Source organism: Perca flavescens, chromosome 3, assembly GCF_004354835.1.
Source record: "Perca flavescens isolate YP-PL-M2 chromosome 3, PFLA_1.0, whole genome shotgun sequence".
Lineage (NCBI taxonomy): Eukaryota > Metazoa > Chordata > Actinopteri > Perciformes > Percidae > Perca > Perca flavescens.
This window is the reverse complement of record NC_041333.1, coordinates 18,727,671-18,741,141: the sequence shown is the minus strand read 5'-3', so window position 1 is coordinate 18,741,141 and position 13,471 is coordinate 18,727,671. Positions and strand designations below refer to the sequence as shown.

The 13,471-nt window shown below is 41.8% G+C and overlaps 1 long non-coding RNA gene across 1 annotated transcript in view; it reads right to left on the bottom strand.

Moving 5' to 3' along the window:
• Positions 1 to 13,471, bottom strand: part of LOC114550819 (uncharacterized) — a 136,216-nt gene that overhangs the window by 64,437 nt on the left and 58,308 nt on the right. The window lies entirely within an intron of this gene.

Genomic DNA, 13,471 nt, shown 5'->3' with positions numbered 1-13,471 from the left:
CCTGTGGTTACTTAATCAGCTTACTGTAATGCGATGTCAGACAGGTTAATGTGGCAGGAAACCAGGAGGAGGTTCACTGTAATACTGTCTGATTGCTCACTGTAAGAACATCACAGAACTTTGCAGAGACAATGCAGTGTGCAACCTGCTGCGTCTATTGTATGTCTGTGTAATCTCCTTTCTCTTGAAGGCACAACAAGCTTATGTTGTGTATGGAAACACCAGTTAGTCAACCAAGCACCAATCCCTTAAACAAAACCTCAGAGAACTGGACAAACAACAGCCAAAGTCACATTCATTGATACATTGTATTCATTATTTTTGGGCAAGTTACTTGAAACATTTAATGAATTACACACTGAAAAATAATTACATTACTGTACTCATTACTATGCAAATAATTGCAATTACTACAAATTATTATAATTGGGGCAGCTCTAAGGTGCCTTTAAACAATTTCAAACACTTATCCCACCCACAACTCTTATATTCTGTATTAAACTACTGTAGAAATAAACAAGACATTGTGGTTTAACAAACAAATTACAAACAGCTGAGTTGCAAAAAAACTGGATTACTGATCACTTGGTGAAAACAACAATGGAAGTGTCAGCAAAACTGGAGCAAAATGGCTGCCACCCTCTCTAGCATCGATACATAACATTAAAACTAACTCAATCAATTCAGCTATTTAATAGGAGTTTTATTAAGTTTGTACCTGCTTCACTTCTTAACAAACTGCTCCAGATACTTAACAAAAAAAAAAAAAGCTAATTTAGGCTATTTAGGTGGTGTGACTACAAGGCTAGCAGTGGCGGTGACCCTCCCGGAAACCCCCACCCAAGTAGGAATCTCAGGAGGTTTTTCTATTCTTCCTATTTAGCTGACATTAAGTGAATGCACTGCAGCATAACCGCCTCCCCACACCTTCCACCCTGCGACTAGCTAACGCATTTTCCACGGCCACCCCTGTTATGTCATTTATCCGAGTAAAAGCTACTGCTCAGCCACCAGCTATTGCCTGTGTGTCGTTCGCTCTGTCTGGGTGCATGTCTGGGCACGTTGCAGAAAGGCCTGACCCACCCAAGTCTGGATCTGACTGCCTACATGACTGCTTTCCTGACGGGTGTGAAGGGGTAGAGAGGGGTTTGGGCTAATGGAGGGACGGTGGGAAGAGGAGCCAGAGGACGGGAGTGGGTGGGGGAGGGATCTCGGGAGGAAGGGAAAATGTGGGTCAACACAGTCAAAGCCCTGTCACATGTTCCAGTCAGCTGGAATCTGGCCTCCAGTCCAAACCAGAATGTTATGTAAGAGGTTATTGATCCGTGAGAGTGCTAGTTGAGGCATCTTGCTGGTGTGTCTGCCGCAATACTGTCACATGGTGTCACAGCATGGAAAGCAGATATGTCCAAGTATTGCTAGAGGTGCTTACTAAGTCACACAAACTGATCCAATCAGTACCAGATTTTGAGGTAAAATGAAGCAATAGATTTGGATGATATTAATATTTAACCTGCTGGTGTGAAAAAGCAAGCCTTGCCACTTTGATACTGAGAAAAAGAAAGCGCCTGAGAGTGGCCTGTCAGCACTAATAGCTACCACTTGTCACTAACACGCCTTTTCTTAAAGTCTCCCTATCGCAGTGATGTCATCACTTTCACTGGCCACAGTTCTGCCAGCCTGTCTTCATCTATTCGCTTCAACAGTCACATAATTTTTTTGTGTTTATTTTTTAGTAACAAAGAGGTGCATTTCAGTTACTTTCACCATTAGCCACTCCAAGCATCAGACAAATAGGGGTCTTTGAAAAGAATGGAGGTTGGATCAGACTGTCTGAAGATAATATGTTCCTTTTCTACCAGCATGGCTAATCATATCAGTAAGTAGTCCTTGGCCCTGCATGTGGCAACCAAGATAAACCTTATGGAAATGCTGTTCTCCAGGATTTCGGGCATGAGTGCATATTGCCGTGGCCTCCTCATCCTCAAAGGGATCAGAGTTCGCTGTCTGCTGTGGGGAATGAGTAGAAGAATGATATAACAGGCCGAAGTAACACTTTAAACCTAAAAAACTGCTACATAGGCAGTTCAGAGGTTAATGTCAGCTGGGACTATGCATATAAAGTATGCATGCATGTGTTGTGATCTGAGTGTGGTTTGCATCACAGGCACAACAAGCTATTGAAGTATCTGGTTTCACATTAATCAATGAGGGAACACCATTTGGCTCAAGCTGTGAAGAAAGTAGGCGACTTCCAAAAGGGTTCAAGGTACAAGTGAGAACATTTCCTGGAACAAACAAACTCAATGTGGAGAGGTGACGGAGACCGAGGGCAGCGGTTACAGTTCACTGACTGCCGAAAAGTACAACGAGCACAGAAAGGAAAGCATGAGGAGGACAGCACTTTGGACCAATGTCTAATCTACCGGGAACAGAATTATTCCTTTATCTGGAATTGTCACGACTGTTATGCGGTACAGTCTGTATGTTAACATTGCATAGCCATCTGGTTGAGAAAAACTCAAAGAATGTGGAGAGATTAAACAAAACTTCAGTTTAATAAGGTCTCTCATTGCTAACAGCAGTTTATTTACAGAATATAATTTATATTTATACTATATTTTTTTATTTGGTTTTAAGATCAGGATTTTTAACATTTTGAATTTTGTTGTTTTGAATGTTAAGTGACCCTTTAACCTTGGAAAACCGCCCCTTTGGAAATGAGCTGCGAATGAACCTTGCCCAGACCCACTCTCAGTTACAACTGAGAAGGGTCTGGTGTAAACCAGGCTAGTGCCCCTTGCCACTCAAGAAAGTTTTAAAGCCATAGTTTGAAATTATAGGAAATATGTTTATTTCTTGCTGAGAGTAAGAGGAGGAGACACCACCCTCATGCTATGTTTGATATGAAGCTACAGTCTGAAGCCAGTTAGTAGCATAAAGACAGGAGGAAACATACAGCTAGCCTGGCTCTGTCCAAACGTAAAAACAGGTTCTAGTCTTTAAAGGAGAACTCCGGGCAAGTTTTACGTTAATCTTGATTGCTATATGTATATGAGTACTGCCGATAGCAAAAAAAAACGAGCCAAATCGGTGCTAGCAACACAGAGCTGCTGCAGCTAATGCCGAGAGCTCCCACTCAGCTAAAACGGCAGTTATGGGGGCATAAGATAAAGAGTGCCTTTGTGCCTCTTAACAGACACAAAATGCAATTAAAATGTATGTGCAACATGAACAGGGCCCTTACATGACAACAAGATGCATTTAGCAACTTAGGCTTTGTTTTTGTGCGCTGTTGTTGCTGAATATGAGTCTCTGCAGTGGCAAATTGTGTGGTATTTTCCTTAGCCAGGCTAGCAGCCCTGACCGGCATCCAGCTTCTACTCCACCCCGCCTCCCTCGCCTGCCGCACCGACAACAATCCACAGGCGCACGCTGGTCTGGTGGAGGTCCTCCAGAGGACAGTTCATGCTTTCGCGGCGAAATTTTGAAGTTTATTCCCCCCTCAAAAATAGGTAAGAGGGTAGGTGAATTTAAACAATAGCTAAGTTGCTAAATGCATGTTGTTGTCATGTAAGGGCCCTGTTCATGTTGCACAGACATTTTAATTGCATTTTGTGTCTGTTAAGAGGCACAAAGGCACTCTTTATCTTATGCCCCCATAACTGCCATTTTAGCTGAGTGGGAGCTTTCGGCATTAGTTGCAGCAGCTCCGTGTTGCTAGCACCGATTCGGCTCGTTTTTTTTGCTATCGGCAGTACTCATTTACGTATAGCAATCAAGATTAACGTAAAACTTGCCCGGAGTTCTCCTTTAAACTAAGCTAAGCTAACCGTCTCCTGGCTCCAGCTTCATATTGAACAGACAGATAGTAGTAGTATTGATATTTTCATCTAACCCTCGGAAAGAAAGTGAACAAGCGTATATCCAAAATGTCTGTTCTTTTAATGACACAAAGTTGTGAACTATGTCTTTAAGAGGCCCTTTTCCTCTTGCAGTGGTAGCTGGGATGCTGGAGATAGCTGCAGTTGCTGAATTACTGCTAGCCACAGTACTGTATTTATATATAGACCTTGTCTTGTCGCAGAGGTGTGCTGTGCTATGCTGACTGTTGCAGGCCTGACCAGAACAATACTCAGGAGTATACTTCTCCTGTGGCCTAATGGAAGTTTCCACTGCTGCTTCACAATAATGCTCGTGTAACAGTAGCATGAAGAGGAAGAAGGAACAGTGCTTGACCAGATCATAGTGTGGGTTAGAGCTGGGCAATATATCGATATTATATCATCATCATCATCGATATATGAGGCTAGATATAGTCTTAAATTGTGGATATTGTAATATCGTGATATGACACAAGTGTTGTCTATTCCTGGTTTTAAAGGTCCCACGACATGCTGCTTTTTGGATGCTTTTATATAGGCCTTAGTGGTCCCCTAATACTTTATCTGAAGTCTCTTTCCCGAAATTCAGCCTTTGTGCAAAATTACAGCCAGTCCCACAATGAGCTTTCCTTAGGATGTGCTATTTCTGTGTCTGTAGCTTTAAATGCTATTGAGGAGGAGAGTGTGTGTGTGTGTGTGTGTGAGGGGGGGGGGCAAGGTGGAGGGTGGGGTGTGGCCTTGACCAACTTGGCTTGCCATGATGTCTCTCTCTTTCTCATGGGCGGGCCAAATTCTCTGGGTGGGCAAAGCAGAGAAAGGGGAAGTAACCTTGCTCCTTATGACCTCATAAGGAGCATGATTCCAGATCGGCCCATCTGAGCTTTCATTTTCTCAAAGGCAGAGCAGGATACCCAGGTCTCGGTTTACACCTATCATAGGACCATAGGCAGGCTGGGGGAAGTCATACTAATGTTAAAAAAAAAAAACTCATAAAGTGAAATTTTCATGCCGTGGTACCTTTAAAGGTGCACTATGAGTTCCTGCATTACGTCATTTCTGTTGATGTTCCAAGTAAATACCAAACAAAACAGAGCAAGCTTGCCCCTCTCCCCATGTTTCCGTAACTGTAATGACTAAAGCACAAAGTATACTGGCCGTTCCCAACCTGGCATGCGCCATCGTGACGTAGATCTTGCCGGCGCGCCCGGATTTATAGCGTTCCAGCCGAGGTCGCACACCACACTTTTTTTTTCAGCGGCGCGTGACACAGCGGAAATAGGAAGCATGAACGAGCTCCTGGGCAACCGGATGTCAGGACTCTCAGAGTGACTGGAAGTCCCTCTTGTAAACTTACTGGGTTAAGATGAGTTCTTTAATGGCGTAGTAATAAGTAAAGTAAAGGCTTGATCCGACGAAGTAGGTCACTGAATCAAATTGAAGCATTGACAGCAATGCTGCTGTCAGTTCTGCCGTTGTACGTCTTTTTCTTCTTCTTCTAGTCCGTAGAAAGAGCAAAGTCGGTAGCCTTTGCTCATTAGCGCCACCTCTGTTCAGGAGAAGACTGCAACTAGTGTCGCGACCACCAGCACGGGTATAAATAGTTACGGTGATTCCATGAGGTCACATTTGCGCGCGCCAGCTGGGCTGAGGAAGTATAATTCACGCTTAACTGACACTGTCACCAACCCCCACCCCCTCCCCCAACCATCTTGTCGGTGATTGGCTGGAATTGGTTTGTTGTATTTTGGTGCACAGCCTGTGCCCCTAGCGTTTGTTTGACGTTTACAACCCCTGTGTTGTCTCCCGAGACCGGGCTTTTTCACAGTGTATTCAGGGGGCAGACAGCTAGCGGATCAAGGACAGATGCCTACGATTTGAGACAAAAATGTAATTGCGCTGAAACCATGCAGGAACTCATAGTGTACCTTTAAATGCTGCATTACAGTAAAGTGGTGTGATTTTCTGAACTTACCAGACTGTTCTAGCTGTTGTATTATTTGCCTTATCCCACTTAGTCATTGCATCTACATTATTGGTGATTATTTATCAAAAGTCTCGTTGTGTTAATATTTTGTGAAAGCTCTAAGAGTCAACCGTACAATATCGTCGCAATATCTATGTCGATGTATTTGGTCAAAAATATTGTGATATTTGATTTTCTCCATATCGCCCAGCTCTAATGTGGGTCATTCGATCTATAACAGAGCTGAAAAGGCCAAGTCATTATCAACTGCAAATCTGTGTACCAGTGTGAGGGTGACTCAGCCAGTCACATTGGAGGAAACAGATTTATAGAAGGGGGAGGATGAGATTCTTATTGTGAAAAATGAAAACCATCTTTAGAGTGATATCCTCCAGAGAGTGACTTAAAATACAAAATCAGGTCAAAACTAAATTAACAAATTTCATGACATAGAGTCCGTTTATAGTAACCATTCCTGCAAGTGTATTAAACTGCAGCTAGCTGAAGATTGAGCCCCTGAGCTGAAGCCTCATTCAATTCCCTAGATACACTACTGGGAGTAAATTGAGGTTTCAGACACACAGGATCATCTTTACATTAATGATTACTGACAAAAGGCCAGTTCATACAGTACATCTAACAAAAAGGTGAATCATTGCATTGCAGGGTTTTGGGCAATCAGTAGTGTGGTCTGATCCACCCTGGGTGGGTTGCTTGGTCGAGGGTGTCTGATAATTAAAGACCCAAAATACCCGGTGACCCAAGGTTAGATCAATGACAATGTGTCCCAGTGCGCCCATAGGGTATCATAATCTTTTCCATTGTTTTTAATGTTCCGCTTTCTTTCATCCGTCTTTTTATGTGGGTTTATGAAGCACAAAGCACAATGTATTGCAGGGTTTTGTATGAAATGTACTTATATAGATATATATATATAGTTCCATTATTAATTGCATGCTTTTTGGTTCCATCATATAATTTTTATTTTACATTTAGAATTTGAAATGGTGGCAGGTAAATATAGTGCAGTAGGTAGGGAATAGAGAGTGATTTGGTCACCTTTGCGAAAGATGAACAGATTTTTGGTTATAAGTATATTGATTGTTGTCCTACAGTGAGTTAATGCTTTTTCGGTGTTGCTGGTTGGTAGCGGTATGCATCAGTTATGAGGCAGTTCATAGATTTGTTTGAGATTACCCTTAAAATATTAGCTAAAGAAAAAAACAGTATGTACCAACCTCCACTTAACACTCAGCTGCTATGCTCAATGATGACAGAGAAGAGGACTTTTTTTAACTACGACCGCTCAGTCAACTCCTCCTTGTTGACGCAAACTTATGCAATTTGTACAATATTTATCTCCACTTTCAAGCAAGATGTAAGGCTAACCCAACTTCAAGGGGTCACCATAGTGCCCCCCTCAGATAGCAACCCAAATATAATTTGTTGGCCAAATCGGATGTTACAACACTTTAAAGCATTATATTTAAATGCCCTTAGGATGTTACTCCAAGGTTGTACTGGACCATTCTCTAACAAACATACATATTCAATGGACTCTGTACAGCATTTACGGACAACTCTGCAGAACAACCTGGACCACATACTTTCATGATCTGCACAAGAGGGAGGGAGTGAACACTTGGCCTGATTTGAAAGTGCATTTTTCAGCTTTGGAGGGCTGCACGCTGGCCCTTTAAATCGCTGCAAAGTGTCATCTCACACGCACCCAACTTTGCTGAGTCATTGGGTTCATAGTGCTTTTGTAACCTCCACCCAGCAGGGCTTCTCATTGGCTTCGGTTTCCACACAGCACTCCACGTGGTTGGCTGCCAGCACTACTAATCAGTTTCTTTTCGCTAGAAGCATTTCTTAAAGTGACAGAGGTGCTCCCCATACTCCCCTTTGACTGATGTCTGACAGTCTGAAAGGACCAGACCCAATAAGCCCTGGGGGGATTTTGGAAAGAGAGAAGCTGTGTGTGAGACAACTGTAAAGAGAAAAACAGGTTGGGTGGTGGAGTGGTGGGGCAGATGACTAAAATCACAGACTTAGGAAGAATCAGCATTCTGGAGTAAAGACTGTGACAGAAAAATAGGTGTATATGAGACCTCTGACATCTAACAGGCCATGAAGGTCACTAGATGTCAGAAATTCAAAGTTGTTTTATTAAGACAGTATAAACACCTGAAAAGAGGAAATAACACTCTGTTCAAAGGTGTACCAGATACTGCAACTCTGTGGTCAACGATTCAGAGAAAAGTCTTGACACTTTTATTTTAAGAACTAAAGAGTGCCATAACCACATGGACATTTGGGATAGTAAGATTCACATCAGTGTGCTGACATAAAAGTGCACAATGTGAATGCACCAATTAAAAAAAGTGTGTTCCGGATATAATTTGGGATGAACTCGCAGATTCATCGTTTCTAACATCTTTGCATCGGTAAAATCTAATTTGTTTATATGTAAGTAGTAGTAGAGGCTCTATACCTTTATTTAGAAATGTGAACAATAATTTGATATTTAGATTGATTCCTCCTCTCTATTACATAAGCAAGAGGCTGTCACGCCGGATGCCGGATACTGCCGTAGGTGTATCAAAACATAGTTGAGTGTTCTGCCTAGTCCCGCCCTACTGTGCTGTGATTGGCTAGTACAACTGTACTCTACTCTATTGACGTTCACTTTGCATTGTGTTTAATCAAATCATGTTGAATCGCACTGTATCACACTTGGGGGGAATCGTATTGCATGGGTAGTTGCTGCATATGTATTGGTTTGTTGGCAATGCATCAAGATGCATATCGCATCGGCATTAGACCGGAGATGTACATCCCTGATGGACATGTTATTATAAAATTCTCAATAACATGATCAGAATATTGTGCCTCATTTTGAGTACATTTAAGTAGCTGCAAAAAATAATAAAATCTTCACCGAAACGTGTTTCTGAAAACATTTTAGGCGAGAAATAGGCCATGCGGTTACTGAATCTGTCAAAGACTGACAAAAGTTAGTTTAAAAGGTTTTCGTCAGATTTTGAGAGGCTTTCGTCACGCTCATCCTGCTCGTCATTTCCGGTAACTGGTCATTGAGTCCGACTGCCCATTGGCCGATTCAACAAGTCAAATCAGCCCAAATGAACGCCGATGGCTCCTCCGACTGACGACTAGGGATCGACCGATATGGATTTTTTTTGTGCCGATGCCGATACCGATACAGGCTGCCGATTTTCTTGAGCCAATATTTGGAGCCGATATTGCTTTTGCTCCCTCAATTTACATCATAAAAATGTAAACCCTGCCACACTGAATTTGTTTTCGGAATCTGCTCTGCCATTTCTTTAAAAATAATAAACAAAAACACAGATCCATCACTTTTGTCCAGACTGAAATATCTCAACAACCATCAGATGGATTCCTATGAAATTTGGTATTCATAGTCCCCAAAGGATGAAGCCTACAGACTTTGGCGATCCCTTGACTTTTCATCAGGTCACACATTACCATTTGACCAATAGCTGCAAAACTAATGACATCCCATCAGCCTTAGCTGTACTCATCTGTGGGTTTAACCCTAATTAGCAAATTAGATGGTAAATATGTTAAGCATTATATCTGCCAAACATCTGTATTTTAGCACTGATTGTGCACATGTTAGCATTTAGCTCAAAGCACTGCTGTGACTAAGAACAGCCTCACAGAGCTGCTAGTGTGGCTGACTCTGTCTAGTTTAAATAGTCTGCATAGGCCTACTGACTGTAACCCGCAAATAATTTCAATTTTGCTTACACGTTACATAATAATTTAAATAGTTAAATAAATCACCCAATAGAAGTAAATATTATCATGTTGGTTACCTGCAGCACCTCAGTATACTTCACTCAGATAAAAGTGATGCTACCCAAGTTCTTTACTAACCCCTCTTTATGATTGAGCTGCACTTTCTTTCATGGACCATAATACCTTGATACTGAATGGCCAGGATGGTTTTGGTAATATCCTCTCCAGCCTGTCAGTGCTGAACCCTCTGACTCATGGCTTCAGGCTCTCAATTCCATCTGCGAGAGACGGTTTCGCTCACTTGAAGCAGAAACTCCCCAACCTGTTGTAGTGTGTGACTATGCAATATTCTCTCTGTTCGGCTTTGGAGAGCCATTACCTGGCTTGAATAGTTTCCAGATTGCTCCTTGCCTGGCAGAGGTGCCGATTGCTTCTTGGAATCTGTTTTAGAGAGGGATTTATGTACTCGGTGAGCAAGATGGCAATTGAGGAATGGGGAGAAACATATGGATGGAAAATGTGTGGCTCTAACTAACCGGTTGTACTGCTGCACTTAAATCACAGCATGGTTGTTGAGTCTTTGCTGTGTGGTTACGAGAGACACAGGAAGTGGCAGCATTATGGTTCCACTGATAGACTTAAACACGTCACACCGAAGGCAAAGCGTAAAGTCTTGCCTACTCTGTGATGCATGATAAGTCTCATGATAAGCCGGATATCAGTTGCCTTGGGCTTCCTTTGTGTTGGCATTTTAAACTCCGGTCGATTTATGAGGACTATGGGTAACCTTTTCTCAGATCTCTGCGAGATAAATCCAGACAACTAGACTATTTGTCCAATCTGAGTTTTCTGTCGCACGACTTAAACAACTTTTGAACGTACACGTGTTCCACCAAAACAAGTTCCTTCCAGAGGCTATTTTGCAGCAGCACCTCAGCTTAGCATCGACCACGACGATTGTGACTGGTTTAAAGAAATGCCAATAAACCACAGCACGTTTTTCTCCCATCCTGGAATGCTGTGTGGACTAGCCAGACCCTCCTCCGCAGCGTGTGGAGGAGGGTCTGGCAAAGCGAGACTAACCTAACACTGACTGAGAGCATCACTAAAATACCTATAATAATAATCATAACGTAAGTTTGAGCAAATGAACATAGCATAGCATTGAGGATATCGCAAGTCAAATACAACTTATCCAATGTGCAGGGGTTAATACTAGTGAGGATTTCCACTTATTGCCACTTCTACTTTTACTACTAATACTAGCTAAACCAAGGTTTCACTAGTATAAAATACTACAAATGTCATTATTGTGTAGAGCTACAGTAAGCTAGCCTCACAAATGTTTAGACTGCATTTAAGGACATAAGAAAAGCGCTCATTATTAACAGACTCTGTGAAAGAAGTAAAATACCCAAATCCAACTATTCCTTCAATTTCAACCTATTCATCCCTCTAAAAAGGGCTCAGTCCTGATAAAAATCATATCAACACTCATGATAACACAATCCTTCTGAATAGTATTTGAACATGAGGGTCACCAACTAAACTAGCTGGCAATTCCCTTGATGTACATTTGCTTAAGACTCCAGGAACTGTTTTATTAGTTAGTGTGTGAGAGAATGCACCATCTCTGAGATACTGTATGAACTGAATGTTGCACCCTGCCCTGATGGTTTAACATCAACAGAAAGAAAGGGAAGGAAGGGAAACAGTCAGATTAATGCTAGAATAATGCAAGAACACTGAGGGGAGGAAGGATTGGTGTCTTGAACGATGTGTGCCTGTGGCGCATTCCTGCCCAGCTTTGTGAATGCATCAACATAAATTGAGGCAAGGCATAAAAGCTGTGTCACTGCGCTGAGGCGGCATTGTGTTACTGCCTGTTTAAGATATGTTACAACAAAAGGGTTGACAGGTTGTTGCCTTTGATCTGTGTAACTTCTCTGATGTGCCTCAGCCAAAAGATATTATTGACTGATATGGTGCTGTATAAATTGCATTGTTTGGATTCACTCCTGACGTGAACACATATTTATAGTTCGTATGTGGCCATGTGTATGCTCATGCAACTAAACATGCACGCAATATGTGTGCATTCATACTGTATGTGCACAGGCAAGTAGAAACATCTAATGATCCTCGGTCTCAAACTCCATGCTAATATGCGACAATATGTGTGTGCAACATGCACATATTTACTACATTAAAAAGTCATAAGAAAATTCACTCAAGATTTGGTTCTTCCCATGCATGCACTGCAGTGGCTTAAGAAGACTTCAGGTATCTTCAATTATGCAGCACCGGGTGGGCACTGCTTGTCAGTATCAAAGACTCTATTCTCTCTGCTGTTCATGTGTTCATGTCACATTCAGTCCCCAATCTCTGCTGCTACTGTTTCCGAACAGTTGCATTGCTAATCTTCCCAACAAAGATCCCATCATGTAAATTACATCATGTGCATTTTCATTTCACCTTGAATCCTCCAGGGAGAGTAACTTCCACAGCTGGCACACAAATGTTTCATTTTTTTTTTTTTTCTCTGGTTCAAAGGAAAAATGTAGCACCCTCAATTCTCTTTTCCAAATGTGGAATTGTAGTGACTTCAACAAGCAAGCCTCCAATTGAGGTTTTCATCCACAAGACATGCAATCACTTATTTGGTAGTAGGACCCAATTCTTTCTCCATTCCAAGCCACAGGAATGCTGTGTTTGCTTAAAAAAGATTACAGTTTAACAGTTTAAAATGGTAAGGACTTTTGGTTGTTTGGACTTCAGTCTTGCACATTTTGGGTTCCATACAGAGACTTCTTAGGAGATGGTGAATGGGAAATGTATATAATGAAGAAAAGGTAGGGGGATGACACAACTACACCTGCTGTGTCTCTTTGAGGTAGGCAATATCACCATTTCAGTGGGTCATTTACTTGAGCAGTTAGGGACATTGTATTAGCACAGCAATAACTGTCAAGATTAAGGACATAAAAGTCCAACTAGTAGTGGTGGTGCCTTTTAGGAATGAATAAAGTAACATACTGTATAAAAACGCCCTAAATCTAATGCCATATTTTCTCACTTAATGGTATTTGCAATTGCTTCCAGTTGCATAAAGCAGTTAAACTGCTAAGTGAATTTGTAATGTGCCCCTAAAATCTGTTTAACTTATAGTAATAATATAGTCTATTTATAGAGCACTTTTCAAGCAGGAAGTGCTTTGCAGATTTATAAAAATATAAGACAATGACAGGACATACAGTAAGCAGCATTATAACAGCTGAATTAGGGTAGACATTGGGTTTTAAGATGGTATTAAAAGCTGAGACAGTGTTAACCAACCCTTACAACTGGCATGTCAGCGTTGCGTTGCATGCATGCAACATGCATGCATGATATTCCACCACCCGTGCCGTGGCACGTCCCAGAAGCGTGCATCAACAGTTGTGAAAGCTGTAGTAACATACAGTTATAGCACATCTGTCTTATTTGTGCCTTACTAAATCAATTGTACACACATTCCTGTTCAACTTCTATCTGTGGACATGTTGCTATAGTGTTTGTATGGACACAAAAACAAAACCAGCATAATACGGTGTTATCAACTTATGTTGCTAACAATGGCCTAACCTGGCTAGAGCTAACCCCACAAGGAACACATGCAACTTGGGTGTGACGTCATTCCCAGCTCCAGCTTCCAAGTTCTGAGGTAAATGTAACGCACTATATTTCCACGCGAGCAGGAAGTCAAACAGCGAAGAGCATCCAATCAATTTACCAAAAGACACCGCCCAATATCGTACACGTCTCCTCGACAATACCATGGACGACGAGAGATTTATCT